Genomic DNA, 21,196 nt, shown 5'->3' on the forward strand with positions numbered 1-21,196 from the left:
GGGAACAGTACATATAATGGAAATGATGATAATTCTATATACACAATGCTTGGGGTCCCCCCCCCCGGTTTTCACAATGTATTTTCTGTTCTGTTTGTTAATATTTACAATAAAAAAAGTTTTGGTTTTTTGTTTTTAAAAAAGACAACATGCTATGCCATGGTTAGGCCACTAACCCTTTTTGCAGCAAGTGGTTAGTGTTTAAACCCTGGCTATCTAGCCACCCACCGTGGTTAGGAATGGTTCACATGACACACTAAATCATGGTTCACACAACACACTAAACCATAATATTTACCTTTCAACACTTAAGCATGATGGTTTAGTGTGTTGTCTGAACAGGGCCTTTGTCATCTTTTCAGTGCCAGGTTAAACTGCCCTCTTCTTTTACACATTTGGCTGTGTATAATGAATCTTTTGGATCAGGTCCTGGATTGTCGCTGGCTGATGGTTATAATTGTTTTAGATATATGTTGTTGTGTGTGCTATCTACTTGATGACCTTGCTTGAATGTTTTTTTAAAAAACTTTATATAATGTATTTTAATGGTTTTTAATTTTTGTGAACCACCTAGAGAGTTTCGGCTGTGGGGCGGTATAGAAATATAATAAATGAATTGAAATGGTCTAATTATATTGTATGCTCTCTTGGGATAGGAGCCTGAATGGTTTTTTTTTTTTTAAAAAAATGCTTATAAACTCCATAAAGCAACAGGAGCCCTAATGACACTGTATAAATTAACCAATTAACTGCATAAAATCCAGCATAGATGTTTCTTATGTAAAAATCTGGTAACGTTACACAGCTTGAGATGGTGCGCTAAAATAATTGGGAAAATCTACTTTTGTTTAATAGAGTAAAATGTTCTGGTATTAGCTATCAGGGTTAATATAGTAGTACAGAAGGTGGGGTTGTTGCCACCAATTATCAGAGATAATTCTGAATAGCACAACATGGATATTAAACAAGCTCACACAGAGTGTTTCATTATTCAGTTGTGTGATTTCTTGCTCTAATCGGAGATGCATTGAGATTAAATTGATTGCCAAATAGACTTTCCAGGATCATTATTTTCTATCTTAAATCTGCTTTATGTTGGCAGATGAATTAAGTGGACAAGAAACACATGACATTAAGCAGCCAGATTTATGCAGGATTCAGCAAAGGAATAAGAATTACAAATGACCTCAAGTCATTAGTACTTCTTTTCTAGACCCTGTACTTGTGACAGTTATAACCACTAGCTTAATCCAGTGAAACAATAGATAATGATTAAAATATCTCCTTTTAAAAAGATCACATCAGTACTGAACTTTCACCCCCATCAAACCCAAAACTTGGATTCAAAGGTCGATTCTAAATGAAACAATTTGCTGCCTTCGTAATAGATAATGGGAAACCTCCAGTCCCTGCCAGTTCGGCCTGCCAGCTCTCCTACCACCTCAGGCCCTCCTTCTTAGTCCAGTACTCTTCTCCCAGGGGCCTTCTCCCATTTTCTTCAGTAGCTTGTCAACTGTGGCTAGAGAACAGCTGAGGAGCAGAGAAACCTCCTCAGCTGTTTCTCCACATCTCAGCTGAGCAGTCTGTAGTATGAAAATTGTGAATTGTGTGTGTACTTTTGGTTTTAGTTTCACCCACCATTGGTAAGTGGTCCCCGACCACTTTCCCCTACCCTTGATTCAGGTAATGTTTAAGGTTGGCCCAAAATTTTTTGCTGCCTGAGGCAGATTACCCCTCCCTTCCATGTACGGAAGCTGACTTGGCATCAATGGAACCATTCCTTAATTTTTCAACTCCCCTCATAGTCTGAAGAAAACTATGGACTATGAAGTAAAGGCGGGCTAAAATTTCCCTCCATTTGTCTCCGGTGAAAGTGAAACAATGATCAGAGCAAGACTGAAGTTTAAATAGAAATGTTGCTGGATTTAGGCTGGTTAGCTCCTCCATACTGACTAAGGTCATGGCTAGATGAGGGGGTTGGAGGGCGACGATCTTGCAATTTTATGATCGTGAGATTGTTGTCCTTGTCTACACATGACACGTGACATCGCAGCCACCATTTTAGTTTTTTTTTTAAAAAAAAGGAAAAGGAGTGCACAAGTGCTTGAACGAAACTGTGAGGTTTTTTTTAAAAAAACTCCCCCTCCCCCTCTCCCACCCCACCCCCAATGGGCACAGAGCTCCTGAGAAGCTCCGTCCCTGTGCCTGATTCCCAGCTCCTCGCGTTTACTCGCAAGGAGCTGGAACATACCAGCAATGGCAGGCCACACATTCTGCGGTCTCGGGATCATCCCAAAACTGTGGAAAAATCAGGTAAAACGGGTAGGGCGATATCCCAGGGAAAGGGCGGGAGCATCCCTCCCTGCTCCGGGGATCCCCTGTGCATCATGTGGGCACACAGGGATAATCCCGGGGCGATCACCGGGATATTGCCTGGTCTAGCCATGGCCTAAGTCTTTGACACTTAAAAGGGCCTGGGCTATATTAGCAATCTTAATCAACGACAATACAGGGGTGGTTGTGGCTAGTTTCCTCATGGGCCAAGTCCTCAAAGTCTGAGGATGGTAATGCAACCTTTGGATGTAGGGGAGCAGGTTTCTTTCTGGAGAATTGGGCCTGGGGAGGTGGAAGCCGCATGATATCTTTCCATAGCCAAGACTTCTCCCTCAACAAATTAACACTGGAGCCTTTTCTTCTGAGGATAAGGGGACGGAATCAGCTGAGAATGAGAGTTCAGGGTCCTGGTCCATGTCAGGGTGGTAATGATTTTAAGATCATCACAGCCCTACACTCCCCCCTCCCCCTCCCCATCTCTCTCTCTTAAGATGATCAGTACCCCCACACTCTTTCTCTCTTGATGACCACTACCCTATACTGTTTCTCTCTTTCTTTTAAGAGTGAATGAGAGCAATAGAATGGGGTGGTGGTGATGGAGATGATATTAAAGGAGAAAGAATGTCTGTTAGCTCAATTTATTTTTATTTGTTAAATGTATTTGCTGCATTTCTATCCCATCTTTTCCTCGAAGGAGCCCAAGGTGTCATGCGTGATCCTCTCCATTTATTCTCACAACAACCCTGTGAGGAAGGTTAGGCTGAGAGTCAGTGACTGGCCCGAAGTCACTCACTGAGCATTATGGATGTGTGAGGAGTTGCACCTGGATCTCCCCAGTCCAAGACTCAAACCACTACACCACAACCCCTTCAAAATTACATTTAATTCTATCCATTTTGAGGAGGGATGCGTCTGAATGTTGCAGGGAACCCGGGAAAAGAGAGGGGAGGTTGAAAGGCATTGAGCCCTTCAGTAGCGTGCACTTCATTGGAACCCATGTACTCTAGTGGGAGGAAGAGATGTGGCTCTCATGGTAATGGCATCTCCAATGGAGATGGCAACAACATGGAAGGGAAATTTGAAGCTAAATGTATGATGGCTTCTCTTCAGGTAAGATTGGGTGGTCTAAAAGCACTGTAAATAGAATAGAATAGAATAAAATACATTTGTCTTCCACTACTGATGTTAATAACAATGAGTTAGGCAATTTGGATTTTGAATGAGGAAGTTCCACGGATAACACAACAGCCATTGCGATGGCCATGACTGCCTAGGGAAGTATAGATCATCGTTCTGAGCCATTTGCATTCCCTTCTGCGAAAGAAGTATGGCGGATGCACTCAGCGAAGTTTTCCTGCAGTACATTTCCACTGAGTCATGATGTGTATTTCCATTTTATCATGAATAGCTTCCAACTGCATAACTTAGATAAAGCCTAATTTGTCTTCCAAAATGCAAGGGAAGGAGCCGTACATTCGGAGCACTGCAACATGATTTATATCACTGCATTATTATTGTAACTTGCTCAGAATCAATTTGAGAGTGCACGCAAAAGGGAGCATTGATTGCTTGCTACTGGCGCTTCGCTAGCAGTAGTCAATAGTATAACATAGACTTGTCCTGAGGTATGTATAATTATGCAACAATTGTGCACCGAACATATTTATCTTCTATGAAGTGCCTGATCAAACGGCCAGTTTATGGAAATTTCCCTCCTGCCCTGTCCACAGCAGCTATGACAAATTGGACTGTCTCCTTCAGTGGTTTTAGAAGAGCTACCTTACCAGTCATGCGCTCTTGTGCTGTTGAATGAGATTAATGGGAATATACATTTAACCCCTACGGTTTGGGGAAGATATTTTGTATTCTTGACTCGCTGTACTAACCCCAAATGACCTCAATTTGTCAAGCATTTACTGGTCTCACTGAACAGCTGACTGATGAGACATCAGGATTCTCTCATAAATATTGCTTTTTAAATATCCCAATGTTGGATTTTTAGTTAACACATTTTAACAGTCATAGGATGTCCTATTTTTACTGATTTATTTATTTCTTTCATTTATATCCCACCTTTTTTCCTGCAAGGAACCCAAGGCGGCGTATGTAATCCTCCTCCTCCTCTCCATTTTATTCTCACAACAACAACCCTGTGAGGTAGGTTGGGCTGAGAGTCTGTGACTGGCCCAAAGTCACCCAGTGGGTTTCCATGGCCAAGTGGAGACTAGAACTCAGATCTAGTCAGAGTTGGGAGATCTGACTAGAACTCAGATCTCCCAACTCCCAGTCCAACACCTTAGCCACTACACCAGACCAGCTATTTAGTGCTATTTTGGTGTTTGTTTCTTAAATTTAGATTTTTGGACCAATCTGGCAAGTCACTGAACACTTTGGCTGAATCTGATTGGCTCATGGGATTAGGAGGCAAGGTTGTAACTCCTGTACAAGTGCCCCCACTCCTGTGCTGATGTTAATAACAAGAAACATTTCAAATGTCATGTGCATTACTGTAAAGGCAAAAAAAAAGGGTAGATTGGGATCAACTGGATGACTTGTGGATTAGGTCCAATGGTCTAATAGCCCACACTCCTAAATTTGGCTACTGAAACCAAAATAGCTTGGGGAAAACAGGAGCAGATTTTTATGTGAACGGATTTGTGTATGAGCACTTGGTACTGAAAATAAATTCCTGGGCAGAACACATTCTCAGAGGCACCATGATCTGCAATTCTGTTTCCACCTTTCTGAGACATTACTTTGCACCTTTCTCTGGTTGGTGGACCTCAGGTTTCTAGTGTAGGGATGGATCAGATTTTTTTTTTGGTCAGAAAATTTTGCAAAATTTCTATAAATGGGACAGAAAGAAGTTGAGATTTTAAAAATATGAATGCGAGGGAAAATGAAACTGACAAATTTGTCCATCCCTATTCTGGTGAAAAATAAATTAGATCCTGCAAGTCCAAAGTCTGCCCAACCCTATATTATTGCACGAATGATGCAAAAGGACATCTTTTTGGACATCCTATTCTGTAATAAATATCTCCATATTGCAAATTCTACTGTATTAGTCCTCCGCTCCAAAATTCTTGAATGGGGAGTGGTATATAAATATTGTAAATAAATGAATAAATATTTTCCTCAAAATTTCATTTAGTGTTTATTAGTATTTTAAAATGGTGAAGTTAGAAAGGGAAAAAAACACCTAGTCGAAACCCTTACCCAATAGTATAGGGCCAGTACAACATCCTACAAATACCAGATCGCTTCACAAACAGAGAGGAGGGACACTGCTGAAAGATACCTGCTGAAAAAAAATGGCTATATAAGATAGGAGCAAGTGGGTCAGCCTTATCTATTTTGATTCATCACACCCTGATCGTGTGGTTCTCTGGGAGGACCACATATCTCTGGAATGCCTCCCCCAGGGAAACTTATATGGTCCCCTTCAAAGCTGGCATTTGATTTTTTAAAATTATTTTTTTTGTATTCTCATCTGCCTATGATTTTATGGTTGTTCTATTTAAGAACTGTTTTACCTGCTGTTGTTATTTGATTGTTGTTAATTGCTTTTCTTAAACTGCTATTGTATTTTTTTTTAATTTTAACGTTGTAGCAGATTGTTGTATTGTAACTTAATAACTGAAGTTGCGTCAATGGAAGCGTTATGCTAGGTGAAAGAACTTCTGTTTGTTCTAATGTTGTTCCCCGCCTCGATCCAAAGGGAGAGGCGGGTAAGAAATAATAATAATAATAATAATAATAATAATAATAATAATAATAATTTATCCAACAGGGAAATCAGACTCAAAAATCTATCCTTGAGGATTGATGGACCCTCTAGAAAACTATGGGATATGGCATGGAGGGTTGCTCTAGGTAGGGATGATCAATGAAATTTGGATGCCCTTCTTAACATGAGCAGAAGCAACTTCTGCTAGCGCACAGCCAGAGGGAGAGGTGGGTAATTTTATTATTATTATTATTATTATTATTATTATTATTATTATTATTATTATTATTATTATTATTATATACCCTCTTGGTATTTTATGTAAAACTACAAATGAATGTAGTGAAACCCTGATGGATTTGAAAACATTTTTTGGGGGGTGGGGGGGGACATGAGGAAGTGATTTAGAAGGGAGCAGAGGTAGGAATATATGAATCAGAAAAACCTGTGCTCATCAGGTTTCTTTGTTTTCCTCCTCAAAGCCTGTTCTGAGTCCTATCCATATCAGAGTGCGGCCGCCATTTTGTTTTGTTTGTTTTTTGCATGAAGATGTCTGAATATTTTCATGCACATTTCCCCATATTGTGCATATTTGTGCACATTCTTATAACATACACATTTTTCTCCCATTCATTAAAGCGTGCTTGAGTGCATTTTTGAAAGGTATGCATTCTTTTCGTGCATATTTTTCAAAGACATGCATTTTTCCAATGCATTTTTTGGGTGGTGCGAATTGCATCGCAACCTCGGTCATGTACAGACTTCAACCCCAGATTGCATTTGGGTCCGCATACAGTTCCGGGAAGTGCAAATTGGTAAGTTCTGGCCAAAAACAAACTGAAACAAATTTCTCATGTACCCAAGAGCAGCAGTAGGGAGATGCTTAACTCCTTCCCACCTGAAGCTTTGCTTCCAATTACCTTCAAGTCACTTCTCCTCCATGAGGTTTCAAATGTGATTATGAGGTAAAAATGTGTTTGGAAACCCAGAGGGGGTGAATAAGCAGTTAGGAGGCAACTTGGGGAAGAAAAGCAGAAGGAAGACAAAAGTTTAAGTACCTTTCCCTTCATTACTTATCTTCCCTAAATGACTCCTTCCCAAAGAAGAATTTCTCTTAAAAAGAGAGTCATTGTGATTGTGTTATATGTGTTTCTACAGTATGTTTAGCAAGGATCAAGCAGGTGTGATGTCATTCACACAATTAACAACTGTGTGAATGCTCCCCTTCCCCCCCAAAGTAAATAGCCATTGCAGGGGCATCAAAATCATATCAGCACTGTGGCGAGATCCTGATTTGCGATCTTTGCATCTACAATTTGCGTGGGAAAGAAAGCTTCTATTGGCGTGAACGGGAGCTTTCCATCCAATGCAAAGAGCAGGCACGTGGGGGGTGGGTGGGTTCCGTCCAGGACTGCATTAGGGGACTGCAGCACTTACTTCCCAGCCAGCATCAGAATCCAGATGCCCTTGCTTGGCACCTGCTAAGAATTGCCCAGGCAGGATCTACATCACTGCTTTATAACAGTTTAAAATGGTATTGACAACTGTTTGGGACCATGACTTATTACATATACCTTTTTAAACCACTTTCAAAGTGTTATATACTGCTTGGAGTAAATTTGGCCTGCCAGTTACTCACTGTGTGAACAGCGGTGTTTGTAATTTGGCCCTGAGTAATGACATGATCCTAGGTGAAGCACTTTCAAATCCCATTGAATTCAATAGGGTAATCAAGCAGATACTTACAGTTTGAAAGTGATGGGACTTCAAGTGTTTCAGCTTAGCCTGACATGTGCTTGATTTAGTAGTGAGGGCAGAAATTCATATTTCTCTCTCCAGCACAATATAGGTACATATAAATTCCACAGCTTTCATGTTAAATTTACTAAAGGATAAGCACTTAGCTGTAGGCATGTTTAAAATATGAAGGGCATATACAGTATACATATACGTATTGCATGTATTTTTGCCACATTTCTTCCAGAATGTATTTACCCCAAAGTCAATTTGCTATGTCAACATCTTTCTTGCCCTACAAGACCCAACAGGCATATATTTTTTATAGTTTAACAAGCTTTCTTATTAGCCTTTGAAAAATGGATCAAGTTATTGGCTTGCATGAAACATATTCAATTAGTCTTGATTTTGTGTATTTGATTTAAAGGTTTTTTGATTATTTGCTCCATGTTTTGAACTGACAAGCTAGAAATGGAATGAAATTAACCTGTCAGGATGGATTAATGAACTGATTTTGTCCGCCAGCTTATGATTTACACAAATTTCACCGCAAACTACTTCACCGTGCTAATATCTACAGCTGAACCCTGATTAAAGGTACATGTAACCACATTCTGTAGTTTTATTTCCTAGCCACTACTTAGGGAAAAGCAAAAGTACAAGCAAGCAAGCAAGCAAGCAAACAAAAATACATAAAATCTAGATTTAGTCTGCATCTCTGTTAAAGTCCAAGTATTGTACAAGAAAGAATGACCTTGTCAATAAATAAATTAGTATATAAATCAAATAATTATAAGGTTTTCCAATTTATATTTATGTAGGGCTTTGAATTTCATCTATATTCATCAAACGAAAAACCTACGGTTTACAAAACAATGTTAAGGCTCTACAGTTTTCAATCAAGCACCAAAAAGCAGGGAAATTGGGAGTTAAGGCTCACAAGCCTTAATGCCACATCCTCCCTAAGGAGGCAGAAAGTGCCGGTGAAATTCTCATTCTCCCAAAGCAGATAAACCATGAGGACAGGATGGAGAATAGGATATGCAGAGGTGACTGTGGGGTTGTGGAAAACTGATGACGAACAATTTAGGGCCACCTACTTCTCTTTTTTTGTTTAGAGCAGCCCTTCCCCAACGTGGTGCCCTCCAAAGAGCTAGCAGCAATTACCAGAGGAGGGTATAAACAGTTGGGATTGGTACCAGTGACCAATTGGGATTGGTACCAGTGACTAATGATGTAGCATCCCTTGTAAAGGCCCATAAGCAGTCCTAAATAACTATTTTTTTCATCCTAATTCAGAGAAAAGAAAATTACCAGTTAATGAATTACCAAACATTGAGTCCAGGCCAGCTGAATAGATTTTGGACTGGTCATTGGGCCCTCATTGTATAAGGAAGCCCCTGTTCAGAGATGTTACTGAGAATTTCCTCTCATTTCCAGCACACTAATCCTACAATTAACAACTTGCTTACTGTGTATGTTCTTTCATTCTTCATTTGATTATTGCTGCTGCTTGATTTTCAATTCAATCCAAGACATGTCTACGCAGAAGTAAATTCTATTGCATGTAATGAGTCTCACTTCCATGCACTAATTTGAAGGGGTGTGTGGATTTTGTTGTAGTTGTCTCTGGACTGGAACTGCTGTGTATTTAGGGACCATGGCTTTTTGTGAGTGAAGGTTTAAGCTTCCTCCCCCCTCCCAAATTTCTTTTTTAAAAATCCAGTGTATTTGATTTTTAAAGAATTTTTATTCCTTTAGTCCCTAGCTGACTTCATAGTGTGAAGGACCCACTTATGGAGCCTTAGAGCTAATCCAAAGGGAGAGGGGAGGGACGCAGGAAAAGAGCCCCATTGCACTGGGAAAGCGGGTGGGAAGGAGGAATATTTTGAGGAAAGTTTCCCCCTCCTTTGCCCACCCTACTCTGGCAATCCAGTCTGACTGAGAATCACAATATGGATATATACTGCTTGGGGTCTTATTAGCTATGACGGGTTTTAATGTTGATAACTGGGGAGGAAGATATGTGTTTGTGTGTGTAAGGAGAGGTTTGGGGCTGGGGAGTCTTATCTTGAAAGAAAAGCATCAACAATTAAAAAAAGTCTTTAAAATTTGGGAAAGAACTTGAGCCCCAAACAGTGCTCTTCTATTTTGCCATGGCTACGACATATAGTTTTGTAAGAGTGTAGGTGGAAGCTTTATGTGTATGGGATGGAAATGATGCAGGGGATACATTAGCTTTCCCTTTGCTTTCAGCACTTGCCTGGGGGTGGGGAGAATCTCCCTTAACTGCAACCAACCCCAAACAGTAAAAAGAAAAGTGGCTACCTCCTATATCTTGACAATGGGGGGGGGGGGGGAGGAGGCAGTGGACATGAACCCACTTCTCACTCCCACATTTGGGGTGGGTCATGTTTACAGCCCTATAGTTCAGTAGGTACTCTGTCCTGAGTTCCAACAGACTGGGGAACTTCTAAAAGCACCTCCCGACCTCTCCTGTTTTTCCCAACTTCCACACTCCCTGCCAGACTCAACTCCCTTTCCTGAACAGAAGAAATAACTCCTACCATGCAAGAAACTGAACTGATGAAAAACAAAAGAAACCACTGTAGATACCTAATAATGCAAACCTATACATGCTTACTCAAAAGTGAGTCCCATTGAGATTTACTCTGAGTTAGAGAAGGCTTGTATAGGATCCTACTGTGCAACTTCTTAGTTCATGACCAATATCTGAGCAATTGCCTGTGCTCCTTAAGCCTCCCTTGTACAGTATAACTGTCTGGGGGGAGGGGGGGATAAACAAAAATGTGTGCTTTTTTCAAAATGTCTACATTTTCCAGTGGTTTCTTACTTACTTATGATCAATTCTTCTTCCACCTGACAGCAAATGGAAAATCCAGCACCACCTAAAATATTGATTTATGGGTGCACCGCTGTAGCTATTAGACAGCTGCTACACTGCCATAAGGATCCGATTCCATGGAGCAATTTTCTAATCAAAAGTGGTTGGTTAACAATAAGGTCAAAGAAGCAATTAGTGAAGCAATAGCCATCAAAAGAATAACACCAAAACAGTTTGCTACAATTCACGCTGACATCAGCGTGAATTGTAATGTTTGAACCATTAAGGTGCTTGGAGCATTCTATCACGATTAGCTTGACCCTGACAGACTTAGACCAGCTATTTGTTGTCATATCTTCCTGATTGAGCAACATGACAAATATACAGAGAACTCGATTCTCAAATAACACCCTTTTGTGCACAGGCCCAGATTTTGACCTTTAAGTGGTAAAGGTCATCAGGTCATGTGACAGCACATCTGCTACCTTCATTGTCTTGAGGCAGCAATTTTGTTAATACAGCATAACCTTTCATTTCAAGCTGATGACATTCGGTCATAGCTAAAGTATGTCAGATTTCTAGTTCAGAAATAAAATATTTGTAGTCCCCGCACCTTTAACTCATTTACTACGTGCACCATCAGGCAATATGCTTTGCCTCCATCACTCAGTGACTTCATGAGATAACAAATGCCAAATTACTTCTCTGTTCTATAAGTAGGGAAGCCAAGAAGGAAAGCCCACCTTTATATCTGATATTTTGGCAGGTGTAGCTTTTCTCACATCTGTTTCACAAGTGCACCTGACAGTATTCCAGCAACTGCACAGAAATTTCATCTAGTCCTGTGCCAAATCCTGCCCCCCTATTTTGGGGGACTTTTTCCTCTCCCAGTAAAAGAGGCATTGTTTTTTGTGCCTCTTTCAGAGGGAAGGGGAGAATTTCAGAGAATTTTCCCCTTGGGGGAGGGGAAAAGCATTTCCACACACCTTTTAAAAGTGTAACCAGTTGTTTAGGGGTATTCTTTCTGATTTTTTTAAAACACCCCTGGCACTTGAAGGAGCCTGGCAGCTCTTCCTGAATGCCTATTGGAGACACACACCCCTCAGTCTACATGCAGCGCGTGACATCCTGGGAGGAAGAGGATGTTTTTTAAAAAATATTACTATTGAAAATGAGCGCACAAGCTCTCCATCGGTACCGTAAGTTTGCTGTTGTTGTTTAGGGTGACCGCATGAAAAGGAGGACAGGGCTCCTGTCTCTTTAACAGTTATATTGAAAAGGGAATTTCGGCAGGTGTCATTTGTATATATGGAGAACCTGGTGAAATTCCCTCTTCATCACAACAGTTAAAGCTGCAGGAGCTGTACTAGAGTGACCAGATACAAAAGAGGGCAGGGCACCTGCAGCTTTAACTGCTGTGATGAAGAGGGAATTTCACCAGGTTCTCCATATATACAAATGACACCTGCAGTAATTCCCTTTTCAATACAACTGTTAAAGATACAGGAGCCCTGTCCTCCTTTTCATATGGTCACCCTATTGTGTTTTTTTTAAAAAAATCCAAGTTCTTTCCAGCCCATTTCAAAACAAATTTGCAGATATTGCCAACTTCTTATCAAAAATTAACAGAGTGAAATTCTTACCCATCTGGACCAGCAAAATTCAGAATGTACGTACAACTATTCTTAGCATGGTGCAGTCCATCTTGTACACTCAAAGCCCTCTGCCTGGATGGACAAATCTGTCAATTTTCCTATCTCACACATTCAGGTTTTTTTTTAAAAAAATCTCTAACTGTGAATTTTGGCAATTTCTTCTCAAAAATAAACAAACAAACAAAACCTGAACAAAATTCTCACCCATCTCTACTTGAGTGTACTTTTAAATTAATGATGTTCAACTTTGGACTTATTTGTTGAATTTACACATTTTATTGATATTTATCTCACTCTACATTCATATAGCCTATACTGATGCAAATACATTTTCTTTTTTAAAAAAACATATAGTGCCATGGACCATATTGATTCCTGGAACAGCATTGTAGGTGTAAGCAAAGGAGTTTTGCCTCTTTTTGACAATCGTTGCTATAGTCCACCATCCTGAAACCTCTAAATGAACAAGGTTGACTCTATGTGTTGTAAATCTACAAGTCTTTGTTGGTGGCACCCTGCTAAATACTTTGATGAGCTGAAGCCCCCATTGATATTCCACCCCTTAAAAGCACAGATCTTTGATTCCTCCCTGAACCAGATTGGTTCCGCCACCCCTAACCAGATGGTGGCATCCTAGCATTACAGCAGGTTTCTAAAGCATGCACATGTCATTCAAGACAGTCTGTGGTGTTTTGGCAGCCAGAGACTGTGTTCTGAGTTGGGAATATTTAGGGAATTTCACACACCTGTGCTGATGCTATTATGCCGCTAACACCGTTTATCAGTCTTTGAAAAGGCCTTCTGTAAAATTCCTGGGACATATAGATCTGAGTAGAGGGGAGAAAAGATGCAAAAATTGTTATTTTTTAGGCTATCAAGATTTAAGAAGTCAAGACAAATCTGATGGTTTAAAAGCGGTGGTCTTTATTCATAGCTTTTGCAAAAATTGTCACTGAGAGAATATGACAAACCAAGTGATGAGAATGGGTTATTTGCAACGAGTCTATGAATTAATGCAAGGTGAATAAAGCTAAGGTTAAATAAGGTTAAATTGCTTCTGTTCATTGTACAGATTTAATTTCTGCCCTCGTGCATCTGGATTCCAGCTCCTTCTATGCTATTATATCACACCTGCATATACTTGCTTTGGGTTGTTCTTTTTTGGCTGGGGGATGCACAGGCATGACTTGATTTCTATTAGCTTCCAAGTTTCTGTCCACATTTTTAAAAGCCCACTAGCAAGATTTGTACTTTTTAGATAGCAATCTCTCCTGTGTTCATATTATTATGTCCATTTTCCCCATCATTCAGACTATTGGAACTGAATGAACAAAATATAATCCTCCATCCCCCCACAAAACCTTCATCCTTTAAACCACAGAGAGTGGAAACAGTGACAACTGCAATGTCACACAGGCATGATTTCCATCCAAACATATTTTGTAAACCTTGTAAATGGAAGCAGGGGAAACATTTCCTTTTTTAGATGAGAAGCAGTTTTAGTATTGTGTAACAGGGCACTACAGAGCACCTATGCTACATCCCACAATGTGGACAAAACTGCAAGACCTGCAATAAAGCAAATTAGTACAGACATGCAAACATTCTTAATTAGATTATTGCACCTGCACATAAACTTTCAGGTTCTGCTCAAAATGATGGGCATGTTTGCCTGGGCTCAGTTCCGAATAGACTCATTCATAATGAGCTAATTTGGGCCTGAATTAACTCATTTTTAAGAGAGATCCATTCTGACTGACAGATTTCATCATGTTTCCAATTATGTTATGTAAAGTATGACAAGGCTTGGAGGTTGTCTCACCCCCAGCTCACATTTCCTTTTCCCCAAAATGTATTTGGTGGCAACAGTGAGTAGAATGACTACAGATAAAAGGAAGTACTTCTTCGCACAGCACATAGTTAAAGTATGGCATTCACTACTTCAATATACACCAGTTGCTGGGGAACATGGGCGGGAGGGTGCTGTTGCACTCATGTCCTGCTTTATTGGTTTTCCACAGGCAGCTGGTTGGCCACTGTGTAAACAAAATGATGGATTAGATGAACCTTGGTCTGATCCAGCATGACTCTTCTTAAAAGTTCTGATGTACAGCTATCTGTGGCTAGAGATGTGTGCATAAGGTAAGTTATTTTTAAAATTTAAATTACTTTCCCCGATACCCCCACCCTACCCTGATGGGCGCAGCGCTCCTGAAGAGTGCTGTGCCTCATGCGCAGCCCTCGGCTCCTTGCAAGGAATTGCACGGAGCCGGGGCAACTGCGCAGCACCCGGCCACACGTTCCACAGTCTTGGGCTCAGCCCGGGACCGCAGAAAAACTGGGGCCAAAGGGGAGGGCAATATCCTGGGGCAAGGGAGGGATCATCCCTTCCTGATCCCGGGATCCCCTGTGCATCATGTGGACAAACAGGGACGATCCTGGGCATCACCCCGGGCTAAAGCCCCGTCTAGCTGTGGCCTGAGTCAGTATGAGCTTGAAGGTGATATTTGGAGAACTTTGATGAGCTCGGTATTTGCTGATTTGCACATCTCAATCTGTGGCTCTCATATTGAACAGGGGTTGGGTAAGTTTTTCTCTGCTGAAGGGCACGGTCCTGTGGGAGCAATTTGGCAGGTCTTCATGCCAGCAGTGGGTGGGGCCAGAGCCAACTGTGGAATGGAACCAAAAGGAGGTGGAGTTTGCAAAGAAGGTAGGGTTTGCAGCATGGGCTGAGGTCTGTGAGAAATGAGGTCCACATGCAGCATTCAGGCTCAAGTTCTCCAGGCCTGATTTAGGAGCAGCATTGTTGGCACTACAGCCCTTAGGAAACATGGCTTCCTAGGTCTTCTGGGTTCTGAATAGGTTTTGGTGGACAGGGAAGGGGTTGGATTCCATTATGGAGAGAGTTAGTGCTGGGGGCCAGGATCATGCTGATTATGAAGTGGGTCAAATTTTGGAGTCGATTCAGGTCAGCTTGTAATTGTTCCAGAAGTTGCAAATTGGAAAAGGTCATCCTCTGAACTTCCCAATTCTGAACTTCAGCTGCATCACTATGGCAAACATGTCAGATGGCCCTGTTCACCAAAAACAGGGAGCCATCAGGGGCTGAAGGGTAAAACCAACCACTGTGGCAGGGTTGTTGAATGCAGTTCTGACATAGAACATATTTGATTACCAACCAAAATGGGTTAGGCAAGCCTACTAACACTGGAAAATATCCAATGCTGCCTGCATGCTAGTGGGACCCAATGGGAAATTAGTGAATCCTGCAGCAAACAGAAATGAGAGAAATACTCATTTCCAGAATGGGATAGGTCACTGGAGCTTGCAGATGGAACCTCTGTTGATCTGTCCCAATGCAGAAATTTCTGATCATTTCTGGGACTATTGTAAAAAGTACAAGTTCCGGTGTGGCAGAAGCAGAGGGCCTCACTAGTGGAACAGAAATGGTGGCAAGGCAACAGCAGCATTTAATGCTACCCTTGGTGCCAATTTGGCCTGCACAATTTATTTATTTACTTATTGATGTATATGTGTGTGTGTGTGTGTGTGTGTGTGTGTGTGTTTGTTGAATTTTTATATACCACCTTGCCAGCAAGGCATCCAAGATGGCTTACAATTTAAAACACTGAAGCAAACAAATGTTACAAAAGACTTAAAAACAATTGTTTTATGCCATTAGTAGTCTTCTCAGGAGATGATGATGTGAGCTCCCTGAGATTGGCATTCTGTGGTAGTAGGCTGAGAATTCTTCTATGGCAGCAGTTTTATGTTGAGGGCCATATTTCCTTGGGGGGTAAACTCTCAGAGTCAGCATTTCTTCACTAGAGGCAAAATAGGGTGAAGTTTGCAAAGTGAGCTGAGGTTTACACAAAACTAGGCCAAGCTCCACATATGGCCTTGGTTTTTAATCTGAGCCAGAGGTGAACTTGGAGGCCCACAGTGGAAGTTGGTGACTCCAATGTCAGTGGGGGTATGTGTGTGAATCCACTCCAGGTTTCAGTCAGAACCAGTCAGAACCCTAAACAAGCTATCCAAGGTGCTACACACTGGAGGCTCATCAACTAACTTCACTTCTACTTTGATGTGAGGTTTATGAGCAACCAAAGTACAGCAAGCTTTACCAGAATCTCTTGTAACCTACTATGCTAGAACTTCTTTGGATCTGCTGTATGTGGCTGCAATTTTCTTTTTGGTATATGTACCACATAACAATGATATTGATTAACAGAATGTTAAATACTAACATCTCTGTCTCTACCTTATTACTTCATTCTATAATGAGTACCCAATATAGATTCTAGGTTTCTGGATGGTAGCATGAATCAAAATTGAGATGGTCTTGGACCTACTGATATTGATAGAAGAATTATACAGATTTTTGGTGAAAGTTTCCCAGTTCCTTTAGCCGGGCACAGCATTAAGAATTAGTCATAGAAGCAATTTTGGGAGGTATGTTTACACTCTACCTTATAAATAGGATCTGCTTTTTCACATAATATCAAATAGATATTCCTAATGAAGTTTGACCAATGTTGAATGATGCAGACTCATTCAGTCTATTTTCTTTAGTTTTTGTTCCTGCGCTGAGCAGACTCACCCTAGGCCCCAGGTGTATATATTGACTAAAGTATTACTCTAAAATAATAACTAACCAATTGCTCTGTTGGGAACATTGTTCTCTCTCTCTCTCTCTTTTGGAGGAAACAAATTAAATTATTGTTATTTACCATACCTGTGAATACAGCATATTCAAACACATAATGACAAGGAAATAACATATGTAAAGGAAGCACGCCCCAGCAAAGCTGGCTTTTCCACTGGATTTTGCACAGATCCAAAGAACACACGCACACCGCTCCAGTACTGGAGGGTTAGGCCCAATTTTATTGAGGATAAGGGTAGGAAATACAAGATTAGCATTCACAGGTAAAACATGCAGATACAGAATCAGAATCCAGTCTAAGCAAACTAAAATAACTAAGCTGCAAACTATACTTCACCCAGCCAAGTGGTCATCCAGCTCAGAACAAAAGCCCCTTTCAAAAGCATACTCTTTATAGATAGTTTCCCCTTTTCCTTCCTCCTTCCCTTGCGAGGATCTTTCACACCTTCCCTGAGATGTTAATTTTCGCTCAAGGCCGATCGGCCTTGCCCCAAGCGGTTCCAGGATGTGCCAGAACGCCCACATGCAGCTGGCACTTATCTGTTCCGCTCCTAAAATCATAACAATAAAACATTTTAACATTTTAAAACAGCTATTCTTTGTATGATTTATTATTATTATTATTATTATTATTATTATTATTATTAATTTATTTATTTATATAGCACCATCAATGTACATGGTGCTGTACAGAGTAAAACAGTAAATAGCAAGACCCTGCCGCATAGGCTTACATTCTAATAAAATCATAATAAAACAATAAGGAGGGGAAGAGAATGCCAACAGGCACAGGGTAGGGTAAACAGGCACTGGGTAGGGTAAAACTAACAGTATAAAGTCAGAACAAAATCAAGTTTTAAAAGCTTTAGGAAAAAGAAAAGTTTTTAGCTGAGCTTTAAAAGCTGCGGTTGAACTTGTAGTTCTCAAATGTTCTGGAAGAGCGTTCCAGGCATAAGGGGCAGCAGAAGAAAATGGACGAAGCCGAGCAAGGGAAGTAGAGACCCTTGGGCAGGCGAGAAACATGGCATCAGAGGAGCGAAGAGCACGAGCGGGGCAATAGTGTGAGATGAGAGAGGAGAGATAGGAAGGAGCTAGACAGTGAAAAGCTTTGTAGGTCAACAGGAGAAGTTTATATTGGATTCTGAAGTGAATTGGAAGCCAATGAAGAGATTTCAGCAGTGGAGTAACATGGTCAGAGCGGCGAGCCAAGAAGATGATCTTAGCAGTAGAGTGGTGAACAGAAACCAACGGACTGATGTGAGAAGAAGGAAGGCCAGTGAGAAGAAGGTTGCAGTAGTCCAACCGAGAAATAACCAATGCATGAACAAGAGTCTTGGCAGAAGAGACAGACAAAAATGATCATATCCTGGCAATATTATACAGGAAAAAACGACAGGATTTAGCTACTGCCTCAATATGAGGAATAAAGGAGAGCGAGGAATCAAATATAAAGCCAAGACAATACTTGACTTTTACATTAAATAAAACTAGATATCTTTACCATTTAGACAGATCTATGAATTGTGGAACTCTTCATGTCAAAAAGGGGCATTTTCCAAGGTGTGGAAAAATACGTGTACAATTAATCTGAAAGTGTCAGCTTTTATATTTGAAATATAAATTTCAGCCTTGAAACTTGGCTTTCAGACTGAATAAAGTATTGGTCTTTCTTTGTGTCCAATATTGTGATTGGGGACATTTTGAGGAGCAAAATCAGCATCAGAGGCATTAAGCCTATATATGCCAGTTGCTGGGGAACATGGTGGAAGGGTGCTGTTGCACCCATGTCCTGCTTGTGGGTTCCTGGTTAACAGCTGGTTGGCCACTGTGTGAACAGAGTGCTGGACTAGATGGACCTTTGGTTTGATCCAGCATGACACTTCTTAGGTTCTTATTTTCTTAGAATTTTAGAATCATGGCACCAGTTTAGACATTTGCTTTTTATCATCATCATCATCATCATCATCATCATCATCATCATCATCATCATATTAACCCACCTTTGTGGGGGCACTTCCTACACAAGCTGATTTACAATCATTCACAAATATTGATGTACAAATTACAATTAAACACACACACACACCCACACACACACAATCATACACAGCAGTCATGAGGCTATACTTATCTTCCTGGTGAGGGGATTCCAAAGACATGGGCCATCATTGAGAAAGCCTTGTTCCTAGTATCCTTTAGTGATAATCTTTATGTCTGCACTAACCTAGAGAGCCAGTGTGGTGTAGTGGTTAAAATGTTGGACTGGAACTTGGGAGATCTGGGTTCTGCTCACCACTCAGCCATGGAAGTTCATTGGGGGCATGTCTACACTTCCCGGCGATCTGGGAGGATCTCATGATATGCAGATTGCGAGATCCTTCCTCTGAATTCACATGCAGCACGCGACGTCCAGAGAGGAAGGAGGACGTCGCACCCATCATTTTTTAACACCTGCGTTCCAGCAAAAAAAGCCCCAACCCTGCTCCCCACCCCGATGGCCCTGGACTCTTCCCATCCCAGCTCCTTCCTTCAGATGACCCCCGCTTCTTGAGGGAAAGAGGGAAGAAGCTGGGACAGCAGGCCACACTACCCTTTCTCCTAGGGATCATCCTGGGACTGTGGGAAAAGCCATGAAGAAAGGGTATGGTGATATCCCAGGAAAATGGAGGGATCATTTCGCCCTGCTCGGGATCCCCTGTGTGTCATGTGGATGCACAGGGATGTTACCCGGACAATCCCCAGGATATTGCCCAGTGTAGACAAACCCTGGGTGACTTTGGGCCATTCTTAGGCTCTCAGGAGGAGGATTATGTATGCCACCTTGGGTTCCTTGGAGGAAGAAAGGTGGGGTATAAATGCAATAAATCTTAACCATGGTTAAATTTCCCAGGGTTCCCATCATAACCAGGCTTTTAACCAGGGTTTGAAGCTGCTTTGCAGATCTTGTTTAAAAGGGGGCCATGGATAGAAATTGGGAGTGACTCATCGGAACCTGTTTGAGGGACATAGCCTTGGGTGCGGGTAGGCAACCCAGTGTCCTCCAGATATTTTGGATGAGAATTTCCAGAAGCCCCAGCCAGCATAGTCAATGATCAGGGCTTATGGGGTTGCAGTCTAAAACACCTGGAGGGTGGCAGGTAGCCAACCCTGGCCTTGGAGAAAAAGGGCATCATTCTCCCTTCCCCAAATTGGGTCGTTATATAGCCTAAAAACAAAAGGCATTGCTGAAGTACAGGAAATTGATAAGGGGCAGCTTTTCTCTGCTTATTCTCTCCCATTTCCATCTTAGCCCGAGAATTTATTGTAGCCATTAGTCTTCTGTATGAAAAATTCTCTCTCCAGTTTTGATTTTATGATAAATCTGGGGAAGTATATTGCTAACATATGAAAGGATGTATTAAAAGTTGTTTGTATCCAGAAAGAAAATAGCTACAGGCCTTACAATAGAAAGGTGATGATATATTTGTTGTCACTGAGGGAATTGTTAGATCATAGGCACTGCAGATAAAAATCTCGTCTAGATCAGAAATGCTATTTCCTCTTGCAGTAGTGAGTTTTACCCAGAATGCTGGATGTGGGCCAAAAATGCTAAACCTGACAGAAAGCAAAGCAAAATAAAACAACACAAGAGTTGCAATTTAGAAGTTTTTTTCTTATTTATTTCGCGTACTCATTTCTTTAATCCTATCATGCATGCATAAACGTCTATGCCACTTTTCTATTTGCAACATAGAATAGTGTACTGCAGAACCTAGTCCAACCCATCAGGAAGTTACCAGGTTGGGAAGTCTTGGCTATACCTATCAGTGGTGGGTGGAGCCAGAGCCCAAAGTGGGTGGAGGTTGCAAAGTGGGTCAAGATCCACATGAAACTAGGCCAAGCTCTGCATGTGGAGCTCAGGCATGTGGAAGATGTGTTGGACTACAACTCCAATCATCCAACGCAACCTATGGGCATGATAGCCAGGGATGTTGGGAATTGTAGTCCAACACATCTGGAGGGTACACGGTTGGAGAAGTCTGATCTGGTTTAATATACACACCGTGATCTACCTATTATAAATTGAAATATTTGTATAGTGCTTTTTCGATTGGTCAAAGCAGTTTTACGAAAAGTAATTTTAAAACACTACAAATAAGGCATTGAACTAAGCACCAGCAGAACCAAAAAAAGCCAACTTTGAAATAGAGGTTTTGCAGCCCTTGTGAAAATAAATTGAAGTAGCTGCC

Source organism: Elgaria multicarinata, chromosome 9, assembly GCF_023053635.1.
Source record: "Elgaria multicarinata webbii isolate HBS135686 ecotype San Diego chromosome 9, rElgMul1.1.pri, whole genome shotgun sequence".
Classification (NCBI taxonomy): Eukaryota; Metazoa; Chordata; class Lepidosauria; order Squamata; family Anguidae; genus Elgaria; species Elgaria multicarinata.